Below are 15,579 nucleotides of genomic sequence, written 5' to 3' on the forward strand. Positions count from 1 at the left end.
AACCCCGCACCCTCCCCCAGTATTTGCCGTGCTGCCAACCATTGCTGATTGGTCAGCACGGCAGGATCCCCCACCCGGTGGCTGCAGGCAATAGCATCCGCCGGAGAAGTGTAAATAAACCCCCCAAGTACCCCCTGCGTACCTGGCGGCTGTTAAAATAAAAATCGTCGTGATAGTTGCAATGTTTCCAATGTTCCTGACTGATGTACAGATGTTTAAAAAAAAAATACCCAAATCCCCTTGGATAAAGGGGGTCATTCCGAGTTGTTCGCTCGCAAGCTGCTTTTAGCAGCTTTGCACACGCTAAGCCGCCGCCTACTGGGAGTGAATCTTAGCATATCAAAATTGCGAACGAAAGATTAGCAGAATTGCGAATAGACACTTCTTAGCAGTTTCTGAGTAGCTCCACACTTACTCGGCATCTGCGATCAGTTCAGTGCTTGTCGTTCCTGGTTTGACGTCACAAACACACCCAGCGTTCGCCCAGACACTCCTCCGTTTCTCCAGCCACTCCCGCGTTTTTCCCAGAAACGGCAGCGTTTTTTCACACACTCCCATAAAACGGACAGTTTTCGCCCAGAAACACCCACTTCCTGTCAATCACACTCCGATCACCAGAACGAAGAAAAAACCTCGTAATGCCGTGAGTAAAATTCCTAACTGCATAGCAAATTTACTTGGCGCAGTCGCACTGCGGACATTGCGCATGCGCATTAGCGACTAATCGCTCCGTTGCGAGAAAAAAATACAGAGCGAACAACTCGGAATGACCCCCATAGTTACATACATGTTACAATTTCTGAACGTTTTTTGGTAAAAAAAAATAGCTAAGTGGTTAAATGCAAATAGATATTAAAGGGCAGATTTATGACGGAGTGCATTGTCCTGTTCAGCTCTGACTAATGTAAATAAAAGTAATTTGTATCTATAATACTAAAAATAACCTGTGAAATTACAAAAAGTTGAACAATAATAGTCATTGTGGGGTTAATTACAGCGAACTAGATTTGGGCAATATGATGCATATCCGGTTTCCCGATATATGATCGCTATGACAACAATGGATCACCTGAACGGGTGGTGTTCAGTATGCCGAATGTCGGGATCCCGGCGCACAGTATACCGGCGCCGGAATCCCGACACCCGGCATACCGACAGCTATCCTCCCTCGTGGGGGTTCATGACCCCCCTGGAGGGAGAATAAATAGCGTGGCCGCAGCACGGCGAGCGCAGCGAGCCCGCAAGGGGCTCCTTTGCGCTCGCCACGCTGTCGGTATGCCGGCGGTCGGGCTCCCGGCGCCGGTATGCAGGTCGCCGGCATACCATACTACACCCCACCTGAACAGCACATTTATGTAATCACAGTGCTGCCCTGCGAGATCCCCTTTAAGCCAGACCACAGCGATATATAGAAGGGGCCCCTGTCCCAGTGCTTCTAGAGAGACATCTAACCGAAACACTTAAACATTTTATGGGGATGCGGTTACGTGACCGGCGCACGAGATCCCGGCAGTCAGCTTACCGACGACAGGATCCAAAGACTCACAATGCCGCCAGCCAGAATACTGGCTAACAGGGGCTACTCCCACTGGAGGGTGTCCACAACACCCATGGAGTGGGAATAGAACCTGTGGTGAGCGCAGTGAGCCACCGAGCCTGCAAGGGGCTTCGTTGCACTCGCCCCCCTGCCGGCATTCTAGCTGCCGGGATCCCAGCGTCGGTATGCTGACTGCCGGCCACGTAACCCCAAACCATTTTATGCCCCAAAATAGTGCTCTAGTTCACTTTCTGATCCATAGTAGTGCCCTAGTTTACGTTATGTCACATTGCAGAATTGCCAGTACACATAATGCCACACAGTGTCCCCAATTCATATTATGCCACACTATACTGCCTCCATTTCATATTGAGCCACATTACAACGCTGAAACATTTATATAACACATGTAACTGTGACAGGGAAGATGGCCCCTCTCAGCTCTGGGCCCCATAGCTGCTGCTCTCCCTGCACCTATGGTAGCTACACCCTGTATATAACACATGTAACTGTGACAGGGAAGGTGGCCCCTCTCAGCTCTGGGCCCCATAGCAGCTGTACTCCCTGCAACTATGGTAGCTACACCCTGTATATAACACATGTAACTGTGACAGGGAAGGTGGCCCCTCTCAGCTCTGTGCCCCATAGCAGCTGTACTCCCTGCACCTATGGTAGCTAAACCCTGTATATAAAACATGTAACTGTGACAGGGAAGGTGGCCCCTCTCAGCTCTGGACCCCATAGCAGCTGTACTCCCTGCACCTATGGTAGCTACATCCTGTATATAACACATGTAACTGTGACAGGGAAGGTGACCCCTCTCAGCTCTGGCCCCATAGCAGCTGCACTCCCTGCACCTATGGTAGCTACACCCTGTATGTAACACATGTAACTGTGACAGGGAAGGTGACCCCTCTCAGCTCGGCCCCATAGCAGCTGCACTCCCTGCACCTATGGTAGCTACACCCTGTATATAACACATGTAACTGTGACAGGGAAGGTGGCCCCTCTCAGGTCTGGGCCCATAGCAGCTCCACTGCCTGCACCTATGGTAGCTACACCCTGTATATAACATATGTAACTGTGACAGGGAAGGTGGCCCCTCTCAGCTCTGGGCCCCATAGCAGCTGCACTCCCTGTACCTATGGTAGCTACACCCTGTATATAACACATGTAACTGTGACAGGGAAGGTGGCCCCTCAGCTCTGGGCCCCATAGCAGCTGCACTCCCTGCACCTATGGTAGCTACACTCTTGTATTATAACACATGTAACTGTGACAGGGAAGGTGTCCCCTATCAGCTCTGGGCCCCATAGCAGCTGCACTCCCTGCACCTATGGTAGCTACACCCTGAATATAACACATGTAACTGTGACAGGGAAGGTGGACTCTCTCAGCTCTGGCCCCATAGCAGCTGCACTCCCTGCACCTATGGTAGCTACACCCTTGTATATAACACATGTAACTGTGACAGGGAAGGTGGCCCCTCTCAGCTCTCGGCCCCATAACAGCTGCACTCCCTGTACTTATGGTAGCTACACCCTGAATATAACACATGTAACTGTGACAGGGAAGGTGGCCCCTCTCAGCTCTCTGCCCCATAGCAGCTGCACTCCCTGCACCTATGGTAGCTACACCCTGCATATAACACATGTAACTGTGACAGGGAAGGTGGCCCCTCTCAGCTCTGGGCCCCATAGCAGCTGCACTCCCTGCACCTATGGTAGCTACACCCTGTATATAACACATGCAACTGTGACAGGGAAGGTGGTCCCTCTCAGCTCTGGGCCCCATAGCAGCTGCACTCCCTGCACCTATGGTAGCTACACCCTGTATATAACATGTGTAACTGTGACAGGGAAGGTGGCCCCTCTTAGCTCTGGGCTCCATAGCAGCTGCACCCCCTGCACCTATGGTAGCTACAGCCCTGTATATAACACATGTAACTGTGACAGGGAAGGTGGCCCCCGCTCTGGCCCCATAGCAGCTGCTCTCCATGCACCTATGGTAGCTACACCCATGTATATAACACATGTCACTGTGACAGGGAAAGTGGCCCCTCTCAGCTCTGGGCCCCATAGCAGCTACACTCCCTGCACCTATGGTAGCTACACCCTGTATATAACATATGCAACTGTGACAGGGAAGGTGGCCCCTCTCAGCTCTGGGCCCCATAGCAGCTGCACTCCCTGTACCTATGGTAGCTACACCCTGTATATAACACATGTAACTGTGACAGGGAAGGTGGCCCCTCAGCTCTGGGCCCCATAGCAGCTGCACTCCCTGCACCTATGGTAGCTACACTCTTGTATATAACACATGTAACTGTGACAGGGAAGGTGGCCCCTCTCAGCTCTCGGCCCCATAACAGCTGCACTCCCTGTACTTATGGTAGCTACACCCTGTATATAACACATGTAACTGTAACAGGGAAGGTGGCCAATCTCAGCTCTCTGCCCCATAGCAGCTGCACTCCCTGCACCTATGGTAGCTACACCCCTGTATATAACACATGTAACTGTGACAGGGAAGGTGACCCCTCTCAGCTCTGGGCCCCATAGCAGCTGCACTCCCTGCACCTATGGTAGCTACACCCCTGTATATAACACATGTAACTGTGACAGGGAAGGTGACCCCTCTCAGCTCTGGTCCCCATAGCAGCTGCACTCCCTGCACCTATGGTAGCTACACCCTGCATATAACACATGTAACTGTCACAGGGAAGGTGGCCCCTCTCAGCTCTGGGCCCCATAGCAGCTGCACTCCCTGCACCTATGGTAGCTACACCCTGTATATAACACATGTAACTGTGACAGGGAAGGTGGTCCCTCTCAGCTCTGGGCCCCATAGCAGCTGCACTCCCTGCAGCTATGGTAGCTACACCCTGTATATAACACATGTAACTATGACAGGGAAGGTGGCCCTTCTCAGCTCTGGGCCCCATAGCAGCTGCACTCCCTGCACCTATGGTAGCTACACCCTGTATATAACATGTGTAACTGTGACAGGGAAGGTGGCCCCTCTTAGCTCTGGCCCCATAGCAGCTGCACTCCCTGCACCTATGGTCGCTACACCCTGTATATAACACATGTAACTGTGACAGGGAAGGTGGCCCCTCTCAGCTCTGTCCCCATAGCAGCTCCACTGCCTGCACCTATGGTAGCTACACCCTGTATATAACATATGTAACTGTGACAGGGAAGGTGGCCCCTCTCAGCTCTGGGCCCCATAGCAGCTGCACTCCCTGTACCTATGGTAGCTACACCCTGTATATAACACATGTAACTGTGACAGAGAAGGTGGCCCTTCTCAGCTCTGGGCCCCATAGCAGCTGCACTCCCTGCACCTATGGTAGCTACACCCTGTATATAACATGTGTAACTGTGACAGGGAAGGTGGCCCCTCTTAGCTCTGGCCCCATAGCAGCTGCACTCCCTGCACCTATAGTCGCTACACCCTGTATATAACACATGTAACTGTGACAGGGAAGGTGGCCCCTCTCAGCTCTGTCCCCATAGCAGCTCCACTGCCTGCACCTATGGTAGCTACACCCTGCATATAACACATGTAACTGTGACAGGGAAGGTGGCCCCTCTCAGCTCTGGGCCCCATAGCAGCTGCACTCCCTGCACCTATGGTAGCTACACCCTGTATATAACACATGTAACTGTGACAGGGAAGGTGGCCCCTCAGCTCTGGGCCCCATAGCAGCTGCACTCCCTGCACCTATGGTAGCTACACTCTTGTATTATAACACATGTAACTGTGACAGGGAAGGTGTCCCCTATCAGCTCTGGGCCCCATAGCAGCTGCACTCCCTGCACCTATGGTAGCTACACCCTGAATATAACACATGTAACTGTGACAGGGAAGGTGACCCCTCTCAGCTCTGGCCCCATAGCAGCTGCACTCCCTGCACCTATGGTAGCTACACCCTTGTATATAACACATGTAACTGTGACAGGGAAGGTGGCCCCTCTCAGCTCTCGGCCCCATAACAGCTGCACTCCCTGTACTTATGGTAGCTACACCCTGAATATAACACATGTAACTGTGACAGGGAAGGTGGCCCCTCTCAGCTCTCTGCCCCATAGCAGCTGCACTCCCTGCACCTATGGTAGCTACACCCTGCATATAACACATGTAACTGTGACAGGGAAGGTGGCCCCTCTCAGCTCTGGGCCCCATAGCAGCTGCACTCCCTGCACCTATGGTAGCTACACCCTGTATATAACACATGCAACTGTGACAGGGAAGGTGGTCCCTCTCAGCTCTGGGCCCCATAGCAGCTGCACTCCCTGCACCTATGGTAGCTACACCCTGTATATAACACATGTAACTATGACAGGGAAGGTGGCCCTTCTCAGCTCTGGGCCCCATAGCAGCTGCACTCCCTGCACCTATGGTAGCTACACCCTGTATATAACATGTGTAACTGTGACAGGGAAGGTGGCCCCTCTTAGCTCTGGGCTCCATAGCAGCTGCACCCCCTGCACCTATGGTAGCTACAGCCCTGTATATAACACATGTAACTGTGACAGGGAAGGTGGCCCCCGCTCTGGCCCCATAGCAGCTGCTCTCCATGCACCTATGGTAGCTACACCCATGTATATAACACATGTCACTGTGACAGGGAAAGTGGCCCCTCTCAGCTCTGGGTCCCATAGCAGCTACACTCCCTGCACCTATGGTAGCTACACCCTGTATATAACATATGTAACTGTGACAGGGAAGGTGGCCCCTCTCAGCTCTGGGCCCCATAGCAGCTGCACTCCCTGTACCTATGGTAGCTACACCCTGTATATAACACATGTAACTGTGACAGGGAAGGTGGCCCCTCAGCTCTGGGCCCCATAGCAGCTGCACTCCCTGCACCTATGGTAGCTACACTCTTGTATATAACACATGTAACTGTGACAGGGAAGGTGTCCCCTATCAGCTCTGGGCCCCATAGCAGCTGCACTCCCTGCACCTATGGTAGCTACACCCTGAATATAACACATGTAACTGTGACAGGGAAGGTGGCCTCTCTCAGCTCTGGCCCCATAGCAGCTGCACTCCCTGCACCTATGGTAGCTACACCCTTGCATATAACACATGTAACTGTGACAGGGAAGGTGGCCCCTCTCAGCTCTCGGCCCCATAACAGCTGCACTCCCTGTACTTATGGTAGCTACACCCTGTATATAACACATGTAACTGTGACAGGGAAGGTGGCCCCTCTCAGCTCTCTGCCCCATAGCAGCTGCACTCCCTGCACCTATGGTAGCTACACCCCTGTATATAACACATGTAACTGTGACAGGGAAGGTGACCCCTCTCAGGTCTGGGCCCCATAGCAGCTGCACTCCCTGCACCTATGGTAGCTACACCCCTGTATATAACACATGTAACTGTGACAGGGAAGGTGACCCCTCTCAGCTCTGGTCCCCATAGCAGCTGCACTCCCTGCACCTATGGTAGCTACACCCTGCATATAACACATGTAACTGTGACAGGGAAGGTGGCCCCTCTCAGCTCTGGTCCCCATAGCAGCTGCACTCCCTGCACCTATGGTAGCTACACCCTGCATATAACACATGTAACTGTGACAGGGAAGGTGGCCCCTCTCAGCTCTGGGCCCCATAGCAGCTGCACTCCCTGCACCTATGGTAGTTACACCCTGTATATAACACATGTAACTGTGACAGGGAAGGTGGTCCCTCTCAGCTCTGGGCCCCATAGCAGCTGCACTCCCTGCAGCTATGGTAGCTACACCCTGTATATAACACATGTAACTATGACATGGAAGGTGGCCCTTCTCAGCTCTGGGCCCCATAGCAGCTGCACTCCCAGCACCTATGGTAGCTACACCCTGTATATAACATGTGTAACTGTGACAGGAAAGGTGGCCCCTCTTAGCTCTGGCCCCATAGCAGCTGCACTCCCTGCACCTATGGTCGCTACACCCTGTATATAACACATGTAACTGTGACAGGGAAGGTGGCCCCTCTCAGCTCTGTCCCCATAGCAGCTGCACCCCCTGCACCTATGGTAGCTACACCCCTGTATATAACACATGTAACTGTGACAGGGAAGGTGGCCCCCGCTCTGGCCCCATAGCAGCTGCTCTCCATGCACCTACGGTAGCTACACCCATGTATATAACACATGTAACTGTGACAGGGAAAGTGGCCCCTCTCAGCTCTGGGCCCCATAGCAGCTACACTCCCTGCACCTATGGTAGCTACACCCCTGTATATAACACATGTAACTGTGACAGGGAAGGTGGCCCCTCTCAGCTCTGGGCCCCATAGCAGCTGCACTCCCTGCACCTATGGTAGCTACACCCTGTATATAACACATGTAACTGTGACAGGGAAGGTGGCCCCTCTCAGCTCTGGGCTCCATAGCAGCTGCACTCCCTGCACCTGTGGTAGCTACATTCTGTATATAACACATGTAACTGTGACAGGGAAGGTGGCCCCTCTCAGCTCTGGCCCCATAGCAGCTGCACTCCCTGCACCTATGGTAGCTACACCCTGTATATAACACATGTAACTGTGACAGGAAAGGTGGCCCCTCTCAGCTCTGGGCCCCATAGCAGCTGCACTCCCTGCACCTATGGTAGCTACACCCTGTATATAACACATGTAACCTGTGACAGGGAAGGTGGCCCCTCTCAGCTCTGGCCCCATAGCAGCTGCACTCCCTGCACCTATGGTAGCTACACCCTTGTATATAACACATGTAACTGTGACAGGGAAGGTGGCCCCTCTCAGCTCTGGGCCCCATAGCAGCTGCACTCCCTGCACCTATGGTAGCTACACCCTGTATATAACACATGTAACTGTGACAGGGAAGGTGGCCCCTCTCAGCTCTGGCCCCATATCAGCTGCTCTCCCTGCACCTATGGTAGCTACACCCTTGCTTCTTACGGTCAGTGATAGAGGTGATGTGCATCAATGCAGCAGCTTTGCCTGGATGAGTAATAAATAATTACATATCTCTACTTGTATTCTAAACATCCTGTCAGGCCAGGAAGTGAAAACAAAACCATCTGCATCCGACACGTCTAAGCTGTATACACAGTTGACTGTATGTGGCCGGCTGGCCGCTGCTCACCACTCTGCACAAAGCAGCATAAGTGGACATGATTGTGTTACAGGGGGATCACCCAGGTTCATAGTTTTTATTAGTGTAACTTTTTGATATTGTCCTTTGGAGAATTGGTTTCACAGCCACATTACTATAGAGAATGGTTTATGGCTCGATGATGTAAGACCCTTCTTGTAGTGTTAGGTATAGATCTGCAGCAAACGGTAAAAGTTATTCCACTTGCTGCACCAGTTGTAATGTTCATTTATTAGGTAAGCCAGCGGTGCTGTACGAGCCACTTGTCTGCAGTGCACTCATCACAAATCAGGGTGTCAGCTGGGCGTAGGCCCTGTGCCAGGTGTCTCACCCCGTGTAGAAGTCACCAGGATACAGGACCAGTCTGTGTGGTGGGCAACAGCATTGCTGCAGGTGACTGGACCGTTGCTAACTGACGCCATCACACGCTGGCCACGCCCACTATGCCCTACTATACCTCTCACTGCTCTGTCCAATGTTATTAAAAGCTTTAAACACTAAAAATGTATAAAATAGACCAAATTAAAAAATGGAAAAGTGTTATGTAATGAAGGGAAGCTTATAAAGTGGGACAGGTTGGAGTCTGACATAAAATTAGTAGATGGGGCATGTATAATGTGAGGAAAGTACACGTACAATATAACATGTGCTGCGGGGCTCAGATATGCGCACTAGTGGTTGTATGCGTCACACATTATCTCCTTCTATACAGGGGAGTAGCCAGAGCTTTGTGGGCCCCACAGCAACATGCTGAAGGGGCCCCTGCCCCAATATTTCTAGGGAGACACCTCTCCTCAGCAGTTGTTAATGTTATGCCGCATAGTAGTGCCCTAGTTCATGTTATGTCACATTGTAGGGCTACCCATACTTATGCCACACACTACTCCCAATTCACATTATGACATTCAGTGTCCCCAGTTCATATTGTGCCACATTATAATGCCCGCTACTACATTTTATACCCATTACAATGAGCAAGTCCAGCGGTGTAACTAGATATATTACAGGCCTCAAGTGCACCTACGTACCACCTGATGGTGAAAAATGTATATAACATATGTAACTGTGACAGGGAAGGTGGTCCCTCTCAGCTCTGGCCCCATAGCAGCTGCACTCCCTGCACCTATGGTAGCTACACCCTGTATATAACACATGTAACTGTGACAGGGAAGGTGACCCCTCTCAGCTCTGGGCCCCATAGCAGCTGCACTCCCTGCACCTATGGTAGCTACGCCCCTGTATATAACACATGTAACTGTGACAGGGAAGGTGGCCCCTCTCGGCTCTGGGCCCCATAGCAGCTGCACTCCCTGCACCTATTGTAGCTACACCCTGTATATAACACATGTAACTGTGACAAGGAAGGTGGTCCCTCTCAGCTCTGACTCCATAGCAGCTGCACCAGTGTATCCTGGAGAGAGCAGCCCGTCGGCTCAGCAGGGGGCGGGCGGGAAGTGAAGTGACGCGGCAGGGGGGCGGGACAGAGGCGGGATGGGGCGTGGCTTTCAGATCGCGTCATTTAAGCCACGCCCCCGCTGTGTAATGCCGCGATTACCGGCATTATACAGCAGGGGGCGTGGTTACGATGACGCGATTCAACAAGAATTGCGTCATCGCCTGCCCGGACCGCCCACTTTACTCGTGAAGTGGGCGGCAGGCAGGGGGTGACCCGCATAAATCGGGAGACTTGCCTGCGCTTCCGGGGGGCCGGGAGGGTCACCCGTTTTTCGGGAGCCTCCCGGCCATTCCGGGAGGGTAGGCAAGTATGATGTAACTGTGACAGGGAAGGTGGCCCCTCTAAGCTCTGGTCCCATAGCAGCTGCACTCCCTGCACCTATGGTAGCTACACCCTGTATATAACACATGTAACTGTGACAGGGAAGATGGCCCCTCTCATCTCTGGGCCCCATAGCAGCTGCACTCCCTGCACCTATGGTAGCTACATCCTGTATATAACACATGTAACTGTGACAGGGAAGATTGCCCCTCTCAGCTCTGGGCCCCATAGCAGCTGCACTCCCTGCACCTATGGTAGCTACACCCTGTATATAACACATGTAACTGTGACAGGGAAGGTGGCTTCTCTCTCTGCATTGGGCCTCCGCCGCAAGTATATGGGAACCAGGCCGTGGGAGTATGCAGCGCTGCTGGGGAGGTGATGGAGCCGCAGCACAGAATGTCAGACTGACATAAATAGTGCTGCAGCCCTTGAATTCTTCAAAAAAGCTATTTTCTGGGCTGCAGGCACCAACTTACAAACTGAGCTCTAGTGCCTGGAGGCGGGGTTATACAGGAGGCGGTGCAATGCATCCTGGGAACAGTCAAAGCTTTAGCTTGTTGGTGCCTCGGATCAAGATCCAACTCTACACCCTCTGATGTTATTCCCTGTGGAATACCAGTGTACCCCGCTGCAGAAAATTCACTATAGAGGGAACGTTATGTCTTCTACTACACACATTTTTATTAAAACAAAGTCACGTAGCACAAATTTGTACACAGAGATTGAATTACATAGATATACAGACATTACTGACAAGCACTATACACTGACATAAAATTAAATACATGTTGGAATAAATTATTTTATTATTGTTAGAATGCTTATCACCTTGTTACAGTATATAGGGCTTGGTAAATGCACTTTATTAGTCACTGTTGAATGAGAAACAATATTTTACTACAGTTGCACAATAATTATCATCCATTGCATGAAACCTGTGTGATACAGTTCTGTGTGATTTGTCCTGCCAGAGAGGGGTGGAGTGATACAGCTCTGTGTGATTTGTCCTGTCAGAGAGGGGTGGAGTGATACAGCTCTGTGTGATTTGTCCTGTCAGATATAGAGGGGCAGAGTGATACAGCTGTGTGATTTGGGAAGCTAGCGACGCCAAGGAAACTGCGACAACGTTGCAGTTCCTGGCCCCGCTACTCCCAGAAAACAAGGGTAACACGTCTCAGTTTTCCCCAACGCAGACCACCTCCGCCCCGTCCTTCCCCGAGAATGCCTCTTCCTGTCCATCAGGAGACGCATTTGCAGGACCCGTTCTGCACATGCACAGAACGGGTCCTGCGTATACGCAATTTCCCAAACATCAGTAGACTAAGGGCTGGATCTCATAATCATAATCGATCCATCCTGAATAAGACCCCCTACCCGCAATTGAAATTATATGCTGCACTGTGCTCCCAATTCACATAATATACCGTACAGTGCTCGCAATTTACATTATATGCTGCACGGGTTTCCAATTCACATTATATGCCACACAGTGCCCCAATTCACATAATGTTACACATAGTGTCAATTCACATAATATGCTGCAAAATACTTGCAATTCACATTATATGACAGTGCCCCCAGTTCACATAATATGCCGCACTGTGCCTCCAATTCACATTTTATGCTGCATAGTGCCCCCAATTCACATTCTACGCTGCATAGCGCCCCCAATTCACACTATATGCCGTAAAGTGCCCAAATCCACGTAATATTCCACATTGTGCCAATTCACATAATATGCTGCACAATACTTGCAATTCACATATGACACCGTACCACAATTCACATTATATGCCGCACAGTGCCCTCAATTCACATTATACAGTCTGAGCCTAGCCATCTTTGTAAAGGACTCAATGCAATAGCCTCAAGGGATTTGTAGTTTATCTTTAACTGCTCATAGTCTGAACAGTGAAAGATAAACTACAAATCCCATATGCCAACCTACCTTATTTGGCCAGCTGGGTGCCTCTATAAAGCACCAATAAATGAATCTCATCCATAGTGGTTTCAATAGAAAACACCGCCATATCGAACACGCTGCAGGGGTTGTAATTTCTAATCTGTCAGGGTTGGGCGGGTATATATATATATATTCTCATATTCTCACCAGTTATTTGGAAGAGTGGAAGATACCTTAAGGATGATATGAGTGAGCTGTTTATTCCTTAAACTGTTTTTATGAGTATACCCAATGAATCCTAAAAGTATGTATACATTTAAAAAACATTTTTTTATATCAATAAAACATAATTAAAACAGTTCCCGCGCATTGAGAATCATTTTTCCTTATAGACATTCTATACACTCATAGGTGTCATCGTAAGACCAGAGTTGCTATTGGACGATTAAGTTAGTTTGTACAGCAACGATAAAGTTTTTACCCAAGTCTGTAGCGACTTCTTCAGGTGTGTTGATTTTTTACACAACCGGATTTCTCGTATTCAGATGGTAATATTGGTTGATTGGTTACAGGGCTACCTATAAATGACTGTAAAATTTTCTTAAGTGGCAATGTATAAAAAAAAAAAAAATTTCATTACCATTCTTTTATTAAATTCCCTCATATATACTTGTTCCTTTTTGTTTTTAAATATTTTGTTGGAATTGCTACTGCAAATGGCAACACTGGGTCGGGCTTGCTGAGATTGGACAGTGGAGAAGTTGCCCATGGCAACCAATCAGCTGCTCTGTATAATTTTATAGTATGCAATTTGTAAATGTTACTTCAATGCTGATTGGTTCTTCTCCACTGGCTCACTTCTCCACAGTTTTAACTGCTCCATGTCATGAATAGACCCCTTAGTGTCTTCTCTCAATTAGCGTATAGATTTTGTATTACTGCGAAATAAGATCTGTTCTGTAGCCACATAATGATAAGTAACTGTTCTCCAGGCCAGACGCACAGTACTTTATACCCCGCCATCTGTAGTACAGTCATACAGACATGACTAGGTGATCACGCCAGGAGAGCACAGAGACGCTCCCATTCAGAGCGTCTCTGTCCGGGCGCGCAAACGGAGACGCTCTCCATTCAAGTGAATGGGGTGCATCTTCGTCACGGGCCACTTCCCCTCAGACAGGCTGGTGCATTTTGGGGTGCTATGTACACAATTTGGGTGTATTTTCCATATTTAACCCCGCAAATGAAATACTTGCACAAATATTTATTTCACAGCACTTGCCCTGACTTATTTCAGACTGGAAACTATTTATATTATAGAATAGTTATGTGCACTCGTAATTTGTGATATCAACCGTTTGCAAACACAAATGCAGTGAAAAAAAATATATTTTTATATTATAACAAAAATAAAATAAAACATGCAAAGAACAACATGAAGAATGACATCATCATTTCTCCAGCAGTGCTGCCCAGCGTGCTACTGTGCTCATCCAGGCAGTACGGATGGTGTAATGGTTAGCATTATTGCCTCACAGCACTGAGGTCATGGGTTCAATTCCCACCATGGCCCTAACTGTGTGGAGTTTGTATATTCTCCCCGTGCTTGTGTGGGTTTACTGCGGTTTCCTCCCACAATCCAAAAATATACTAGTAGGTTAATTGGATCCCAACAAAATGAACCCTAGTGTGAATGTGTGTGTACATGTGATAGGGAATATAGATTGTAAGCTCCACTGGGGCAGGGACTGATGTGAATGGGCAAAATATTCTCTGTACAGCGCTGCGGAATATGTGTGCGCTAAATAAATAAATAACTGGTAATAAATAAATCCTACGTGTGATTGTGTTTTGCCTGCAGCTAGCTAATTCTAGTATTGGCCTTGTATGTTCCACGCGTTTCGGCAGCGGTTATGTCACTGGCTTCCTGTGCCTCGCAGACGGCTCTACCACAGGCCTTGTCTGAGAGTCCGTGTTCAGCTATAGACTCGCCTACTGTAATACAGCTAGCAGGCTTATTATCCGCTGACGGGTGACACGCCTGCTGCCTGGTAACCAGAGTAAACAGCCTGATAAACACGGCCTGGTGATATCGTGTCTGACCATACATCTAGCCCTGTGCACTTCCTGTGTTTCTCCTGGTTTGGGAATGGTCTTTCCTAACTATACATAAATCCTGTTCTGTTATTATTTGGGGACATGCATTGTAAAATGATTCCCAGGCTTTCTCCAAAGTTCCTTCATAGTTTACCAAGCTGCTTAAATATCCTCTTATTTATGTGCTGCAGCTGAGAGACTTCCGTGCGCAGCAACAATTTCACTTTACAATAGGTGAAACTGCTTCATATAAAAGGAAGTTTAGTATTTGATGAAGCAGTGCTACTTCCAAACAGGTCCGGTATGTAATACCGGCAGACGGGAGGCAGGCTGTCAGTATCCCGACAGCGGCATACCGGCTGCGAGCCCCCTCGCGGGCTTGCCACACTTCAGGCCCGGTAGCTCGCCACAGGATCTATTCCCACTCGTGGACCCACCAACCACGTGGGAATATGAGGTGGGTGTTGGGATGCCATGTGTCGGGAAAATGCCGGCTGTTGGGATTCCGGCGTTGGTTTCCTGGATACCGGGATCCTGATAATGACTGCATCCCTCCGAAACTGCTTTGAAGGATACATGAAGGAGTAGTTTGATGGAAAATCCCCCCAGCAGAAGTGTTTTATGGTTAATTAAGGATACAATAAGTACACAGTGTCTTACAGACCATGCTTGCAAATATGTAAAATCGGACAGTATTGTTTAATACTCACACATGGAGCAGTAGCTGCTCCTACCCACTTAACTCTTTGTATCACTCTTGCGGGGCTGGGTGGCTTTGGGGTGTCCTGCCCCCTGGACCTGACCCACTGTAGTTAGTGTTAGGGACTTACCCAATGAGAGGCTACCTTGGTGCGGTGGGTAAGCTCATAGCCCTGGCCAGGATTATGCTAAATGCCTCTGGTTATTACAGGTTGAGCTAGTGTGAGATGGTGCACCTGCTACTGTTTCCCTCTGTACACTGTATTAAGGTGGTCATTCCGAGTTGTTCGCTCGCTAGCAGTTTTTAGCAGCCGTGCAAACGCTAAACCGCCGCCCACTGGGAGTGTATCTTAGCTTAGCAGAAGTCGAACGAAAGGATTACAGAGCGGCGGCAAACTTTTTTTTTGGGCAGTTTTAGAGTAGCTCAATACCTACTCAGCGCTTGCGAAG

Source organism: Pseudophryne corroboree, chromosome 12 (genome assembly GCF_028390025.1).
Source record: "Pseudophryne corroboree isolate aPseCor3 chromosome 12, aPseCor3.hap2, whole genome shotgun sequence".
In the NCBI taxonomy this organism is placed as follows: domain Eukaryota; kingdom Metazoa; phylum Chordata; class Amphibia; order Anura; family Myobatrachidae; genus Pseudophryne; species Pseudophryne corroboree.